At 51.9% G+C, this 18,261-nt stretch overlaps 1 protein-coding gene across 2 annotated transcripts in view; it reads right to left on the bottom strand.

Annotated features, from left to right (window-relative positions):
• CENPC (centromere protein C) overlaps positions 1-18,261 on the bottom strand; it is a 137,800-nt gene that overhangs the window by 64,784 nt on the left and 54,755 nt on the right. The gene's annotated exons all lie outside the window — the stretch shown is intronic.

The following is an 18,261-nucleotide window of genomic DNA, read 5'->3' as shown; positions in this document are numbered from 1 at the left end:
TATTCTTTCTTTAAAAAAAACCCTCCATTATTACTCCCCCTCCTCCCTCCCTATTTTCGTCAGGCTCAGTTCTTAAACGCCTGCCCTTAACGGTCTCGGTGAAGGAATTGTTCATCTATCACACACACATCAGCCTTTGATCCGGGCCTGAGAACAGCTGGGGTTTCCCCGGGCAGGGCCGGATCCTGCTCGGTGACCCCAGCGTAAAGTTGGCGTGAGCTTTATTTTATTTACCACGGACACGTTCGCCTCCCCTGCAGGCAGAAACAACCACAGGAGGTTCCCAGAGAGACGTTTGCTCCCCTCCTCCGGAGCCGGGGAACATCCGGTCCATTAGCAATGTACGTATCCTGCCTTAAAGAGTCCAAGCAGCACAGCGTGCGGGTAGTGGAGGTTGGGACAGCATTCCCAAGGGCACGCCTGGGCGGGATTTCCATAGGCAGACCGGCCCAGTTCTGAGTGTAACGTCTAACCTCACAGTTGCAATGGATTAGAGGGAGACAGAATCATAGATTAGAGCTGGAAGAGACCTCCGGGGGTCGAGTCCAGCCCCCTGCCCAAAGCAGAACCAACCGCAACTAAATCAACCCAGCCAGGGCTTTGTCAAGCCGAGACTTAAACACCTCTAGGGAGGAGATTTCACCCCCTGCCTAGGGAACCCATCCCGGTACTTCCCCCGGAAAGGAGGGTGGCGATAGGAAACTTCCCAAGTCTGCCAGCCTCCTGCTAGGCCACTTAGATGGCCAGAACTCAGGAGCAGCTCAGGCAGAGTTGTAAAAATAGCAGCCCCGGTTAAAGAACGGGAGAGTTTACAAGCAGGCCTGGTTAGCTGCTTCCCTGAGAGAAACTGACCGTAAGAACTGACCGTTCAAGTAACGCTCTGTGTTCCTCCTGCCAAGGAAAGGGCCAGACAAGCTACAAAATGCCTTTCAGCTTTCAAACCCTTCCCATCAACCATACTGTAACCCTGCTGGATTGGTGACAGGAAACTGAGGTTCACATCCCGGTCATTTAGAACCGTTCTGTGCCTCGGTTTCCCCTCCTTGCGATGGTACGTATACGGTCCCTACCACCCTGGTAACTGAGCACTTCATTTCCCTTCAGAACCGCCCAGTAAAGGAGGGAAGTGCTCCTACTGCTGACACAGACCGGGCCGGGTCTGGGCACCGCTGCAGGCATCAGCTCAGGGCGAATTGCTCAAAGCCAGGGCTACTTACAGCCCTCATCTGGAGACCTTTCCCAAACAGGCCACACACCAGTCACACAGAGAGCTTCAGCTGCCAATCCGGCCAGCAGGAAACCTCATGAGCAAAACCCCTCATGTACCCCAGCTCTCCCTGCGCCACAATCAGCCCCAGGCCTACACACGGGTGAGGGGTTATAGAACCCAATCTCACCTACCCCAAACAGATCTTCCTGGTCCCAAAGAACCAGCCACAGCTCCCGGTCAGTTTACACTTTAGATCTTGCCCACAAGATCACGCTGGGCCAGTCCTTCAGCATCTAAAATCTCAAGGGTTATTAATGAAAGAAAGAAAAGGCAGAGAGTAAGGTTGTGAAGGAGAATACATTGCATGCACCAGTCTCCCAGTTCTGGATGCAGGCTCTTAGCAGAGATGTTACAAACTGCCAGCTTAAAAGTCTCGGGTGTACATCCCATGTCAGGACGGGTCAGCAATCCTTCCCAGCTCGCTGTCCCTCGCAAGGCTGCCTCTGGGATCAGTAGCAAGATTGAAGACAAGATGGAGACGCCTCACGGCATTTTATATCCATTCCTGGCGTCTCCCAAGCTGGAGCGGGTCACACGGCCAAGTGACCTGTCTGTGTTTCACATGCCAGCAGCCGTTATGCACTGGCCAGTCTGCATCCCTCAGGTGTGTATTGAGCACTCAGAGCCGTTGTCCGTCAGCAGTGCTAATTCACACAGCCAGTCACTGACCAACCCTTCCTCACAACAGGCAGCCCAGGCCCCTGGCTCTCTTCCAGACTGAGAACGTTCACCGTACAAGCACAGGGCCCGTAGCCATAACTCCGCATACACACGTCACACGAGCAGCATCCACAGAATCAGTGGAGCGCACGCTTTCGTGTGACACCTCCCATGGCCCCCTTTGTACCAAATTTGGGGCAACCCCCGTGGGCGCAGCAGGGATCTGTCTACTCACTTGAACATCCAATAACGTGGCACCCGCCTTGTACCGATGGGGCCCAGAGACACGAGCGACTGGCCCAGGCTCGCACAGAAAGCTGGTGGCAGAGCAGAGGAGTGGACGCTGGTCTCTGGAGTGATGGGCGGGGTACGTGCCCCCACGCACCATGGGCGTGACAGGCAAGGGGCCAGCAGCTGGTGGGTGGCCCAAGGGACTAACTTGGGGGCCTGGCGCCCGCAGCCAGGCTCAGGTGCCCCACACTCATGGGCAGGGAAAGCCGAGCAACCCGGCCTGAGCTCTGGCTCCCGGCTGCATCGCTCAGGGGAGGGGGCGGGACCTTCCCCCACACTCCCTGGCTCGGGGAAGCAGAGGGGTGCGGCCGGGAGCCGGGGAGCACAGCCGGCTGGGGCAGGTCGCTCTGCTTCCCCTGCCAACACAGATGAGGGCAGAAGGGAGCAACTCCAGCTGCCGGCACCAGACCCCTGCTGGTCCCCCAGGTCGCGTCGCTTGCACGAGGGGGTTGGGGGAAGAGGCAGGGAGGGGAGTTGTCAATGAGGGGGGTGGTCATGTGGCTAGTGCCTCCCCCCCATTTCCCTCAGCATTTGCCCCTGCCGGTCTCCCAAGTGCCACAAGACCATCCTAACCCTTAGCTCCCCTTCCTTCCTGGATAGCCTCGGAGAGTGGGAACCGTAATGCCTGCCCTCTGGGGTGCATAGCCAGCAAGCGCTCACTCTCCTTGAACCCCCATCGAGAGGTACACACACGTCACCCAGCAGCAGCGAGGCAGGGCCAGCCCCCCCCAAGGGAAGGTTGCCCAGCACCGTGCTGACGGCAGCATTGCAGCGTCTCTGCCCTCAATTCCCAGGCCGTTTCGGCAAGCAACTGAAATCAGACGGGCAAAGGGCAGGGAAGGGAGGGCCTGCGGATTGTCCTCCCGCCCACAAATCAACCCATTTGCCCACAAGGCTGGGCCGTCGGGCCTCGTGACTGTGAACAGAGAACGGGCCGCCGGAAACGTTCCCTGCAAACGGCAGCGTGGCTGGCACGACGCTTCCACCAGGCTGCTGAATGTGTCGAGATCGTGCTGAGGGCGTCGTCTTCCCTGCCTGTTCCCACGCATGGGACCTGGGGTGGAAAGCGAGCACTGCCCCCAGAGCGCCTGGGGGAGAGGCTGTAGGGCATCAGGACGTTGTGCCCTCGTGAAAGCTGAATGGGAGAACTGGGAGCTGAACCCCACTTCTCTCAGGGGACAGGCACTGCCAAGGGGAAAAGGCAACGCTTCGGCTGCCGAGGTGGAGAGGGAGCCTGCAGGCAACAGGTCTAGGAGGAACAAGGACTTTTCTGCAGAAAAGCCTCATTACTTCCCTTGGACGCTACTGTCCTCTAGTGGCGATTCAGCAAAGTGACTTACGATATGCAGGAGACCCTCCTGATTGGTGCACTCGCTCTTCGCCGTTCTGCATATTCATGGATCTCCTGTCCAGGCCTGGGGATGACGGGGGGGGGGGGGGGGTTCCTGGCCCTCGCGGTGAGTTCCCCACGGCTCCTGGTCCACCGTGGTGAGTTTGGGAGCCGCAGGGAGCTCACTGCGAGGGACAGGAGCTGTGGCTCCCAATATCTGCGAATTTCGCCATTCGTGGCGGATGCAGGGTTTCCGGGCTACGTGCACGAGTGAGCGCACACAAGGACTACGGGTCCAAACATGCTGCATTAGGTACGTGGGCAGCGTATCCGTTAGCGTCAACGGCCACGCCACACTTGGAGGTAGGCTGGGCACTTGGCACGCAAAGCTAAAAGGAGATTTTTGCACTTCATGGCATCAGAAGAAACAGCACCAGCCCTTCATCTGTACCCCTGACATTCAGACTCATCCAGAGGGCTGGGAACAGTACGAGCCAACACGTTCTTCCAAAACCCAAGACTGCAACCTGGCCTGGGGAGGTGTTTGCAGCCGACACTCCACGCTGCCGTTCAGTAAAATATTCTTCTCTGCCCACGGGGGCCTTGGTTCCCATAGACGTTTTCTCGTGCGCGGCTCTCTGCAGAGGTGACGGTGGAGGGCCGTTAACAAGGCAAGGGGACTGGCTCGGTTTGATTATATTTGTACTGCTGACAGCACCGGCACAGCCGTCGTGTGCTCTACATGCTAATGCCTTCTCTGCCTGGGAGGCTGGCTGCTCTCACGGTGAGGTAGCCTGTGGCAATGGCAAGCGCTTTGCCCGGTGGCAGGGTCGACACAGCGAGTCAGTGCGCGGCAACTTAGTGCACCTAACTGTGGTATGACCTGCCCTGTGAGGACACCAAAATAAAGACATTAGGGACTCTCTGGTATCGATGCTCGCCTCGTCTCTAGAGTTAGCAAACAAACCCGATAGAGCGATATATTTTAAAACCCTACATTTAGGGACTGAGGCTCACTTCCAATAAAATACATAAATTAAATTAATGGAGATTGCCTATCTCCTAGAACTGGAAGGGACCTTGAAAGGTCATTGAGTCCAGTCCCCTGCCTTCACGGCAGGACCAAGTACCATCCCTGACAAATTTTTGCCCCAAATTCCCTAAATGGCCTCACAACCCTAGGTTAAGCAGGCCAGTGCTCAAACCACTGAGCTATCCCTCCCCCCGGTTTTACATAGGCACAGCAGCACTGACTTCAATGCAATTACTCCCGTTTGTACTTGCGGAGGTGAGAAGCGCATCAGGCCCATTTAACTAACTCTCGGAAATAAGGGAGAACAAATCTTAACCGAGACGAAGGAAGTGACCCCCCAACAGAGAACAACAACGTAAATCTGAGCAAGTCAGCCCACGGGCTAGCAGGGGGTTGAGAGATGTCAGGGAATCAAAGGAGCAGACCGGGCATGGGTTTTTAGAAAGAAAAACTCTCTCGGAAATGGAGCTGGTTCAAGTCAAGGCCCTACCCGTCAGCACTCAGTCTCGGACACGCTGTCAGAGACTATCACAGGAATGACATGGGGCCTAATAAAGAATCAATGGCGGTTCCTGGGTAGTGCAGGTTTCTGAAAATTGCCTGCATTTCAGCCTGCCAGCTGTCCTAACATCAGGTTTGGTTGGATTGCCCCCCCCCCATAAATCCTGGCGTACCGGTGTTAGAGTGTGTTGTTTCTAGCCACGCTGAGGTTTTTGCCTTGCGTATCCCTCCGGTAGGCAGCAGAGTAGCCATCAAACTGTCATTGCGTCTACGCAGAATTTTTTTAAAAAATCGCCCATTCTTCTCGATTCCTCACGTTAGCAAGCCTGTGGTCCTGGTGCCCTTCGTATTCTAGCTAGGCCGCTCCCATGCAGACGGGTACAAAACCCAGGTCGGAACAGGTAGCAAAGCAACCTACGGTCCCCGAGGACCATTTCGTTAACCCTGCTCGCTCCCCACGAAGCCCGAGTCTTGTTTTTGCAAGCGCCGAGTCCCAAAGGAAAGCAACCAGACCGCAGCACGTCCGTGTCTGTCGAGCCAATGCACACGCTAGAGCACCCTAGTAACAAAGCTCTTCCTTCTCTCTCAGACAACACAAAGCAGACCCAAAGTGTTGCCTCGCGTGCCAAAAGGCGGGGGGGGAGGTGTTCATCCGTCACACTGCAGCCTGCCGCAGGGAAGTGCAGCTCCCCCAACGAACACGTTCAGAGGGCTCCTCTAGGGACGGCCAATGGCCATTAAAGCCTTGTATCATAATTAAGTCTCCAGTGTGCGCCAGCTGAACAGGGTAAAGCATTGGTCACAGTCGTATTCAAACTCACACCCTTTCACTCTACTCTGGCAGCGTGCGACTATGTAAATGAGAGCGAATCAGGCCTCTCCTCTTGCTTTCTCGGTAATACGACTCAATACAACAGGCAACGTTTCCAAAGAAGGGACGAATTTCCCTCATTCTTCCAGAAAGAATTTAAGCTACTTTGTCAGGAGGACCCTAATCTCACTGCTCACAAATGTCTCCGCTCTCTGCTCTTTGTTTTGCTTTGTAAACACTGCTAAATTTGAAGCCAAATCAGGTTTCGGCCCGCCTTGAGCCCTGGCCACTTCTCAATCCCAACCCTGCCTAGCGGTTTCGATGCGTGACCAGAAAAATATGAAGCGACAGGATAGGAATCATTTGAGCCACATGCGGGAGGAAAAAACAGGATCCCTGACTCCTAAAGGTAGCAGCGATGACCCAAGTAACAGAGAATCTGGTTTCTCTTTTAAGAGTTGCTGTCCAACAAAGGTATTTTCAAAAGTATCTAAGGGATTTAGAAGCACAATTTCTATTAACTTCTGATGCTGAAGGGAATTAAGGCCCACAAATACAACTGAAAGAGCCTTACACCTTTGGGGAAATCTCCCTCTGAAATATACGAAAAGGCAGAAAACCCCTCGTCTATTGCACTTCGAGAAAAGTTTAAATATTGGTGTTTGCTCTTACTTAGTGCTAGCACAGTCATCATGAGGGTAAACAGAAAGCCGGCATTCGTCATGCCTGGCTCCCTTGGATCTGCCATCGGAGAAGAACGGTCCGTACAGACTGAACCTCTCTAGTCCATGACACGCTGGTCTGACAACATCCGTGATCCAGCATCGGCAGAGACCTTGTGGGTGCTCTGGGGTGGGAGCACCCAGGAGGAAAAAAAATGGTGCAGCAGGACCACAGATGTCGCCAGACCAGAGAACCAAGCTGAAATCTGAGAGGCGAGCCCCAGAGCCAAGGGCTGATGACTGGGGTCAGAACTCAGTGGCCGGGTGAGGGCTATGGGATCAGAGCTTGGTAGCCAGGAGCAGACTTCGGAGGTTGGAAGTTGGTAGCAGAGGGGCCAGCACTGACCTCCCCTGGTCTAGCAAACTTCCTGGTTCAGTACTAGTCAGGTCCTGAGGGTGCCAGTCCAGGGAGATCCAACCAGTGCAACCCACCATGCTGTCAGCAATGAAGTGCATATTCCTCACCAGTTCTGCAATCTCTGGCAAATCTGAGGAACAATCTCAGATTGAGGCGGCTTTGGAGAAAACAGATAAACAGTCACAAATCCCTGGGACCAGACGGCATTCACCCAAGGGTTCTGAAAGAACTCAAATGGGAAATTGCAGATCTATTAATTGTGTTTTGTAACCTATCCTTTAAATCAGATTCTGTAGCTAAGTACTGGAGGATAGCTAATGTGATGCCCATTTTTTAAAAAGGCTTTAGCGGTGATCCTGGCAACGATAGGCCAGAAAGTCTAACTCCAGTACCCGGCAAATTGGTTGAAACTGTAGTAAAGAACAGAACTGTCGAACACAGACTAACATAATTTGTGGGGGAAGAGTCAACATCGTTTCTGTAAAGGGAGATCATGCCTCATCAATCTACTAGAGTGCTTTGAGGGGTTAACAAGCATGTGGACAAGGGGGATCCAGTGGATATAGTATACTTCGATTTCCAGAAAGCCTTTGACAAGGGTCCCTCACCAAATGCTCTTAAGCAAAGGAGGTTTTCATGGGATAAGACAGAAGGTCCTCTCATGGATTGGTAACTGGTTAAAAGACAGGAAACAAAGAATAGAAATAAATGGTCAATTTTCAGAATTGCCATATGAAGAGATATTAATAAGACTAGGACTTTTCAGCTTGGAAAAGAGACAGTTAAGAGAGGATATGATAGAGGTCTAATAAAATCATGACCAGTGTCAAAAACACAGTAAAGAAGAGTTTAAAACAAAAAGTAGTTTTTCTTCATACAACACACAGTCAACCTGTGGAACTCCTTGCCAGAGGATGTTATGAAGGGCAGGACTTTAACAGGGTTCAAAGAAGAGCTGGATAGATTCATGGAGGTTAGGTCCATCAATGGCTATTAGCCAAGATAGGCAGGAATGGTGTCCCTAAGCCTCCGTTTTTCAGAGGCTGGGAACGGGCAACAGGGGAGGGATCACTTGATGGTTCCCTGTTCTGTTCATTCCCTCTGGGGCACCTGGTGGCACTGGCCACTGTTGGAAGACTGGGCTAGATGGACCTTTGATCTGAGCCAGTAAGGCCGCTCTTATGATCTCTACTAAACTAGCTCTATACCGCTGCTCAATTGGTAGTTCCTTTTCAGCCAAAAAGAAGAAAAACATAATTGCTTTCTGCCCTGCAACATGACTCACAATGTCCCATCGCAAGGCACAGCAAAGCCCGTTCAAAAACCTGCAATGCTGGGGGCAAATTCCACCCAACCACCTCTAGCTCCTAGCACCCATGGACCTGTGATGGGCATGCCACAAAAGTGGATGGAAACCAGAATCCACCCAGGGGGAAAAAATTAATTAAATATGACATTTCAAAAAAATATATAATATAGAGCATTAAAGTATTTCGTGATTAATTGCTTCAGACTAAAACAAAGGGAAGAGGACACACACAAACTGGAATGAAGAGGAACATATATATCAGCGAGGATAATTAAACACTGGAGCAAATTACCAAGGGATGGGATAGGTTCTTCATCATTTGGAGTCTTTCAATCAAAAATACACTCTAGTTCAACCACAAAGCTACGAGTTCAACGCAGGGATCCTTGAGTGAAAATCCACAACCTACATTATGCAGGAAGTGAAATTAGATCAAGTGTTTTCCACCCCGAGGTTCTGACTAAACAAGTTTCAAAGGAGGCAACTCCCTCTGTCTGTCCCCTACTGTTAAGTGGTAGGAGGTCCCACATTTCCAGAGGGGGACAGCCAAAGGCAGAAAACCCCTCTACTACATCATTAAAAGCTTTAAGAAAGAAACAGTTACTAGGCTTTCCATAACTACTGTTATTCGTTGCGCTGGTCGTGTCCATTCCCCAGAAGATGTGTGTGCACGCCAATACACAGCTGTTAGGGCATTCATTAGGGGGTGTGCTGCCTTGAACACCACACGGACAAAGGATAAAGCTACTCACAAGCCTTCCATGATCCATCCTTCCTTCAGGACTCGATGGGTATGTCTAGACTACAGGGTTTTGTCAACAGAAGTTTTGTTGACAGATACTGTCGACAAAGCTTCAATCGACAAAGAGCGTCTAGACTACATCCAGTTCTGTCGACAAAGCAAGCCGCTTTGTCGACATAACAGTGTGGACCAAAGGGCAGTGTAGATGCAATAACGCCTTCTGTCGACAGAACTCTGTCAACAAAAGGCATTATTCCTCGTAGAATAAGGTATACATACGTCGACAAAACTGAGTTCTGTCGACGTTATGTCGACATAATTCAAAGGCAGTGTGGACGCAGGTATAGTTTTGTCGACAAAAGTCCACTTTTGTCGACAAAACCCTGTAGTCAAGACACACCCCAATAGACGGGGAAAGGAAGGTGAGTTGTAGAACAGCCATACACAACCCATCTCGAAGAACAACAGTTACGGGAAGGTGAGTAATAGTTTCTTCCTCCAGTGATTGCACAAGTCCGTTCCACTGTAAGCGACTGACCACAGAGTCCCAGCTGGAGGGATCTGGGAATATATTTGAGCAGGGACTAGAAGGCCATTAGTACAAACTGAGCACAGTTAGAAGCATAGTGGAAAATAAACTTATGACATGATGACCAGGCAGCCACTCTGAAAACGTTTTAATACGGGGTCATGAGCCAGACAGGATGAAGAGGCTGCTTGGGACCTAGTCGAATCATCCAATGCTCTATTCAGAGACATCACATTAGCCAGCTGGTGACCAAGCTGAATACAACTGGATAATCCTTTGAGCGGATACAGGACAGCTCTTTGTTCGGTCTGCAAATGCAATGAACAGTGGAGTCAAAGCCCTGAAAGGATTAATCCAGTCTAAATAACAGCTAAAATTCTTCAAACTTCTTGCCTATGCAGTCTCTCCTCGCCTTTATGACCATGAGGGTTTCGGAAGAAGGTTGTTTGGTCAACATGAAAACTGGAAACTACCTTGGTAAGAAACTTTGGGTGACAGTGACAGTGAACTTGATCCATGTATGGAGGATTTGATGTTAATGACTTCAATTCCCCCCTTTCCTGGTCAACATAATGGCCACCAAAAATGTCACCTCCATGGAAAGATGCATCAGAGAGCAGACAACGAGAGGCTCAAATGTGGTAGGGGGGACCCATCAGCTTCATGACGACTGGATTTAGGCTCCAGGGGGGAATAGGATTCTGCACCTGTAGAAATAGTCTGTCCAGGCCTTTAAAAAAATCTTCCAGATGTCAGGTGTCTGCTCCCGATTCAAGAGGGTAGCTAGCTGGATCATTGATGCATACCTTTACCTCTTACTGTGGCTCTACAGCCAACCCAACAGGAACTGCTAAGGGAAAATTTTCCAGCAACTATGTACACAGTGTGAACACACCTGATTGCAATGCACGTGAACACAACTCGAAGAACAATGGTTCCGAGCAGTTTTTTGGCTGACGTGGCTGCACTAAGGGAGCATCACATAGACGTAATAGTTCACTTTCCTATGCAAATGTCATTTTCCCTAGATTGGCGGACAGATCCAAGAGACTCGGGCATCCCCTTGCAGTAGTGGTCAGGTATCACTTGAGGCTTCAGATGATACTCATCACTGCTTGAATTTGGGACTCTGGCAAGAATTCCCAGGCCAGCATTGAGTCCAGTATAGCTCTGATGAACTCAACTTTCTGTGTTGGCGATAAAGACTTGTTCACATTAAGGAGGTGGCCTAGTCTCTCAAAAGTGGATCTGACAGACCGGATCTGTAATTCCACCTGCTCCCTGAGCAACTAGTGGTCTAAGAAGGGGTATACCATCTCTCGGAGAAGAAGGTTGCTTCTGAAGGCAGCTGGTAGACCAAATGGGAGGATCATCATAGTGTTTGTGGTTCACCATGAACTGCAGAAAAAAATTCTGTGCATGAGGCAAATGTCTATATGAAAGTCTGCATCTTTCATGTTGAGGGCACCATACCAGTCTCCCACGGACGGAGAAGGGATAATTGTGCTCAGGGAGACCATGAGGAACGTCAACTTTATCATGAACTTGTTGAGTCCTCTCAGGTCTAGAATGGGTCTGACACACTCACACAGCTTTGGGGATTAGGAAACGAGAAAAGAATCCCCTGTCCTGTAGCTCTCAAGAAACCTCCTCCACTGCTCCTTCTGAATAAGGAGTTGCTGATGAAAAGGGTCCCTGAAACAAAACAAGGAAGGGGGAAGAAGCAGAATTGGAGAGAGCATCCCACTCCTCCCACGCAAAGAACCCAATGGTCTGACATTACTTGGGACTATGAAGTAGGATAAATGATCCCAGAAAGAGGGTTGAGGATCCAGTATACTGTCTGGTATGCCAGACCCAGGCATTGCCCTCCAATTCTTTAGGCTGTGTAGTCTGGAGTTGAAGGGTCTGTTAAGACCATAGGAGGCAGACTCAAACCTGGAAGACGTGAGGTATTCTTCATGGCTGTGCTGGAGAATAAGGTATGCCACTGCTGAGCCTGCAGCTTACAGGGAGGCCTACAAAGAGGCCATGCTACTGCCTTGTCCTCCTCCACCACTGTCCCAAACTCTGCCCTGGACTCCGATGGGAATAGCTCCTTACATTTGAGCATGGAGTTCCATGAAATTATATCAGAATTGCCTGCGGATTAGCAAGCCTGAGATCTTTCTTCCAAAACGGTTGCTTTTTTTAAAGTGTGGACTTACGTGTGGGTCCTTTTTGCCACTTGCCTTTCATATTCATTAACCACAGAGCACCGAGGAGCAGGACTGTGGGTGGGTGAACAGATACTCATAACCCGTGGCAGGAACAAGAACTGACATTCTACCCCTTCGGCCATCAGGGGCACGGAGACCAGGGTCTGTCACACTGTCTTGTTCTGAATAGTCTTAATGACTGGCAGTGCCACTTGGAAAGGACCTTCTTGGGCCAGAATGTTTACCATTGGGTCCCTCGATCCATCACCTCCTCAGCTCGCAAGCCCAGATTGCTGCTACACTGCACAGCAGGTCCTGATGGGTGCAGGTAGATATGGTGCAGGGGTTCTGGTGGTGGGTGGTTAGGGGTTTGGGTTCCTGGAAAGCTGGGGGGTTGATTGGCGGTGGGAATCATGCCACTTCTGGCTGTTTCCCCCAGCGTTCTTTACCCACCCCTCCATGCAATTTCCTTACCCGACCTGGCCTCATCTGGGGAGGAGGACAAGGACCCAACCAGGGGAACTGAGTCATCCTGGGCCTATTGGTCCCATTGGGACGTCCTGTTCCACTGTAGGAGCGGGGCTCTGTGCAGGTGAAAATCCTGCAGGTGGAAACCCTTCTGCACGTGTGGGCTGGGTACATCGGAACCCTGGGCTCAGAAGCCCCAGATTGGAAGCCCTTAGGCAAAGTATCCTGGGACTAGTGATATGACCCAGGGGTCCAAAGGGCCATTGCATTGGTCCTTGCCAATGGGGCAGCCCTGGCATTGAGGTGCGCCAAGCAGTGCTGACTCCAGAGAGAGTTGCTAGAGTCCACGTTGGAGTGGACAAGGAGTGGGATCTGGAGGTCCCCAGCAGTGTTAGTGTGGGATAGCCAAAGGAACAGGCCCAAGCAGACGGGGATCGGCAGGTGCTGAGACCTTGAGCAGTACAGAGATCGATGGCGTAATGGTGATCGGCAGAGGGAACGTGCCACAAATTCGACCCATGCCACAAATACAACCAGCACCGCGAGCGGGAGTGGCACCTGGATTCCAAGCAGCTCCAGGAGTCAGGACAACATCTCCTTTCTGGCCCCAGTAATCAACGTCCCAGAGACACTGGCAGGCGCAGCAGGATCGGTTTGCCGCAGGACGAGACCACCCCCGGTGGTGCCGGAGGCTTGTTGCAGAGTCAGGGACAATAGTGCTGTCGCGTCCCACGAAGTTGCAAAGGTGTCCGGGGCAGATGGCAGTTCCACCTCTTCCACCACCAGAGTCGCTGGTCCCTTTGCAGGGCTGACGTCTCGCGTGCTGGCTCCCAGGCTCTTGGGGCCGCGGGTTTCTCTCTGGGATGCACCGTGTTATCCGAGACTGCAGAGGTTGGTCTCGCAAGTGATGCATCTCGACCCTACTTGGCATGTCTCTGATCTATGTGGGATCAGTGCTGGGCAGTTCCTAGACTTAGGAACTGGAGCTCAGCACTGCCGCGAGTGTCTGTGTTCAGGGACCGGTTCCTCCTAACGTGCTCCATATGGGGGAGTTCAGTGCCGGGACCTATCGCACTGAGGCAGGCTGCAGTTTAAGTGCAACCTCCGTAAGGCGCTGCTTCAGCCTTAGGGCTCGTTCCCTTTTTGTCCTGGAATCAAAACCTTTACAAATCCTGGACTTTGCAGCGTGATGAGCCTCCCCTAGGCACTTTAAACAAACACCCTGGGTGTCTCCGATTGGCAGGGGCTTATTGCAGGATTGGCATGGCTTGAACCCCAGGAGTAGTCTAAAAAACACAATCTGGCATACTGGTCTATCAAAACACATGCTGCCAGCGGCTCCAGCCACCAAAAGTTTCTTACCGGGGTGAGGAGATAAGCTTTTCAGTCTAGAATGCTGCTTGGCAGAGTCTGAAACCTCACCTGCAGCTGTCATGGAACTCAGGGGCACTCCAGGAAATCCTGTTTTCTGCAGCGGAGACAGGACCGACTCCTGTTTTGATCAGCAGACCAAATACATTCAGTCTGAACCAGATTATGCCTCACACGGACGACACCTGCGACCTGGATCGAACTTTTATTGGCCGGTCATCCCATTAAGGAAAGATGTGGACCTCGGACCACCAAAGGAATGCTGCTGGTTCTGCCATGCACCTTGTGAATTCATGAAGAGCATAAACCAGCCAGTAACTAAGCGCTCAAAGCACCAATCCAGGATGATTATTAAACGTACTGCATTACAGCACTCGAGTTGTAAGAATATACGTCCTTGTAAAGGTTAATTTTTAATAGTATCTAAAAGGGAGGGAGGGGAAAATGAAAGCAACTGCCGAAAGAGGAAGAGTCCTATCGAGGTTATAAAGCTATAATATTCTGCAAAAGGAGCTGATCCACAACTAAGATGGATGTCTGAAAATATGAGAGACATATGGGAGATCAATATGCACAACTGAATTACAAGATCGATTTACTGCACTGCCGTCCTACTGTGAGCGTATGACTGGATCTAATCAGCATAGGAAACGCATGTTCAGATCTTTCAGATCATAGCAGAAAGCAGAGACCTGCATATGAAATCCTGTAGTCCAGTGTTTCTCAACCAGCGGTACGAGTACCCTTAGGGGTGCTCGAGAGAAGTCTGGAGGTACGTCAACACAGCTGAAATTTGGAGAAAGCTGAATTTGTGTTTTAAGATTTACAGCGCTTTATTATTTTTGTCCTTTTTACACCCCACGATTTCATCGTCCGCCCGGTTACGATTAAGCCGTTTAAACAAATGTGTTGCAATGGTAGAAAAAAATTGTGTGTCTGAAAACTGTAGGTACTGGGGGTACTTAATTTTTTTTGAAAAAGGGGTACTTTAAAAAAATGGTTGAGAAGCACTGTGCTAGTCCATCCCCCTACTGTGTAGGACTGCTCCCCAGAGTATATTTCCCCCGAGCTTTGACCAAGCCTTGCTAATTAGACACTAGACAATGGAGATTTTCAAACATGCCCACATGACATGGCACTTAAAGATGCAACCTGGGCATCTTAGGGAGACAAGATGGGTGAGGTAATATTTTTAATTGGTTTCCCAGACACGACAAAGATCTCTGTGTAAGCGTGAACGCTCGTCTCTCTCACCAACAGAAGCTGAACCAATAAAAGATATTACCTCACCCACCTTACCTCTAATGTCCTGGGACTAACAGGACTGCAGCAACATTGCACACAATGGGACTCTGGCTCATTTTTGGACTGGGATTGAAACCCTTGGAAAATGTTTCCCCAGGGGAGGAACGGTGGCCCTTATGAAAAGATTGATTTATTGGGATCTGACTGAGTCAGCTGTGAAAACACTAGCATCTATATTTTTCCCTCATTTTCACTTTGATCACAAATCAGGATTCTTGATTCTGTACTTTGCATAGGCCACCCAAAGTGCATTCATCAGAACCCAGCACTTGTGAACGGTCTGTTAAAATCACTTCAGCCCCTGGGAGCTGTATAGTTCTCGCACAGGGAAGTCACCCCAGCTCTTTCCAGTTTTCTGTAACGTGCTAGGGATGTAAAATACTGGTTAAGCAGCTGATTCAATCTTAGTTTAACCAGTTAACTGAATAGCCACTTTCTCCCACGCTACTTGTCCAACGCAGCAGGAGCTAGCAACCCCACATAACGGGGGGAAGGGGAGGGGGCTCAGCAGCAGGCTTCTGCTCCCGGCCCCCAGCATGCAGGGCTCCCAGCTGCTGCAGAGCAAGGGGGACCTAAGGCTTAATGCACAGGTCTGGAGGGGGGCGGCTCCTGCTCCTGACCTCCGTAGGGCTGGAGTAGCCTTCCACCCATAGCAGGCCGCAGGTGATGGGCTGCCCCCAGGTACCGTGGTGTTAGCCAGTACGCAGTAAGCATCGTCCAGTAAGGGTGTGTGTCTACCAGGTAACTGGTTACTTGCTAACATCCCTATAAAGTGCATGGTTATTTTAAGCAAGAAGCCGATTCTCCACCTCTGTGAGGGAGCAGTCCCACAAGGCTAAGCTTTAAGAAATAAAGCCCGCCCTCACGTAGGCAGGATCCTTCACCACTGAAGCCAATGGGAAGTTTGGCAATTACTTCAATGGGAGTGAGATCCGGGTCTCTCAGCACTGGACCCACGTTGGCCAGAATTACACACTGAAACAAGATTCTTGCCAGCAGGGTACCACCGCGGATTTTGCTGGGCAGTAGGAATGAGCGCGATCTGGACACTACGCTCTTTAGAAAACTTTGCTAACGGCCAGTTTCCCGCCCTCTTCTCTGCATCAGTTTTATACAGTGTTCAGGGAAACTTTCCAATCTTCCCTTCCCGCCCCCCCATTCCGAAAGCTCTAACATTTCTCTCTGCCCCTATGGCACAGCTGCACTGCAATCGTGGGGTACGACAGCCGCTCACAGGGACGTACCGACGCTAACTTTGATTCAACTAGAACGAGTCCCATCGCACTGAAGCTATGACAGCGGGTAACACCGACTGTTACAAGCCTGCCCACAACCCGCTGTAATTACTTGGGTGGCTATTAGGCACTGAAGCCACTGCTGCCCCGGTACCCGACACAAGCTAATGCAGATAAATCCATACAAGCTGCAATCCCGTTCCTGACTGCAGTGTTTGTCAGTGCTTTCAGGACAAACTTTCAGCTCTAATCACCAGACCATATTGCCTCAACCAAGACGTCCATCTCCTAATACACTAAGGGTGTGTCTAGTCTCCAGGGTTTTGTCGACAAATGAGGACTTTTGTCGACAAAACGATACCTGCGTCCACACTGCCGTCGAGTTATGTCAACATAACGTCAACAGAACTCAACAGTTTTGTCAACGGCTGTAAATCTCATTTCTCGAGGAATAACGCCTTTGTCGACAGAGTTCTGTCAACAGAAGGGCAGTGTGGACGCAGGGGGAAAGTTATGTCGACAGAAAAAGCCTCCAGGAAGGACCCCTGGTGGACACGCCTGCCACAGCTTGCAACTCTACTGTTCCTGCCTGCAGCCATCTTTAAAAGGCACAGGCACCCAGAATCAGCAGTCTGGCTGCAAGCTAGCTCCAGCCAGGACCCTGACTGCGCAGCTCTTCCTGGTCGGGCCGCTCAGAGCCATGTCCCAGGGACAAGCCCCCCAAGACCCCTCTGGCCCTTCCAGGGACACATCCCCCCAGGAAGCCCGGGGCACTAAACGGCGGGCACCCTCCTGGTCTGGCCCCGAGATCAAAGCCCTTTTGGAGCTGTGGGCTGAGGCGGCGGCACTTCAGCCCCTACAGGCCAGGCACAGGAACGTGGGCATTTACGCCAGAATGGCAGATGGCCTGGCCAGGAAAGGCCACCACCCCCGCACAGCACTGCAGGTCAGAGCCACGGTGAAGGAGCTGGGGCAGGGGTACATCAGGGCCCGTGAGTGCAGCTCCCGCTCCGGGGAAAGGCCACACGCCTGCACCTACTCCGAGGATCTGGACAGGCTCCTGGGGGCAGGGGAACCCCTGCCTCCCGAGAGGCTTGTGGAGTCTGCCGTGGAGACCCCTGTGCAGCAGCAACTCCTGCCAGACGACCCGGAGCTCCAAGAGGAGGAGGAAGAGGAGGAGGGGGACAGCACCCGGAGCACCCAGGAGCCAGATCTCTAGAAAAAGGAGGCCTCCCAGGTGGCTTCAGACCCCGGGGCTGGAACAGCACGTCAGTGCTGAGAGGGGCTTGCTTGGCCATGCAGTGTGTTTGGGGGGACAGAATGGGTTTCAGCCTACACCATGCCTTACTGAGACCCACATGAGCATCCTCTGACCCTAGGACAGGCACTGCCTGCTGACAAGGAGGGCGACCTTTCCCTCTTATCCTCCCGCCCTGTCCCTATTCCCTGTGCCCAGTCCTGGCCGTCCCCCTTATGCACCTGCCCCCGCCCCCATGGACTGTCCCCCGAGAATGACTTACTTCCATCAAGACGGCCCCAAGAGTAGACTTCCCCACGCCAAACTGACGTCCCACGGAGCGGCAGCTGTCGGGCAAGGCCAGCTTCCAGAGAGCAATAGCGACGCGCTTCTACAGCGGGGTGGCAGCCCTCAAACGGGTGTCCTGGCGTTGCAGGGCAGGGGCGAGCCAGGCACAGAGCTCCTGGAAGGTGGACTTCCACATGCGGAAGTTTCAGAGCCGCTGGTCCCACCAGTCCAAACTCGCCTCTCCATGAATAAGTTCGGGGGCAAGGGCAGCAGGGCTGCAGCCTGAGCAGGGGGCTCAAAGCTGATTCCAGCTCTGCCCCCAAATGTCATGATGCTCTCCAGAGCATGCAGCAGAACTTCCAGTAGCACAGCACAGGGCCAACGCCTGCCTAGGGGCAGTTCTGGCTCCAAAAAGCAAACCTGCAAAGAACCTGCTGCGGTGTCCACAGCAGCAGGGCAAGCAAAGCAAACAAACACTGCAGGAGCTTTGCTTTCCCTCTCAGAGATGGGCAAGGCAGAAGCAGGAGCAGAGCAACAGCTGTCCGGAGGGGTCCCTTTAAGCCCGCGGCTCTGCAGAGAGCATACAGCAGCTCCAGGGACTTC

The sequence above is a fragment of the Pelodiscus sinensis genome, chromosome 4 (genome assembly GCF_052426305.1).
Source record: "Pelodiscus sinensis isolate ZL-2025 chromosome 4, ASM5242630v1, whole genome shotgun sequence".
In the NCBI taxonomy this organism is placed as follows: domain Eukaryota; kingdom Metazoa; phylum Chordata; order Testudines; family Trionychidae; genus Pelodiscus; species Pelodiscus sinensis.
This window is presented reverse-complemented; position numbering and strand designations above follow the sequence as displayed.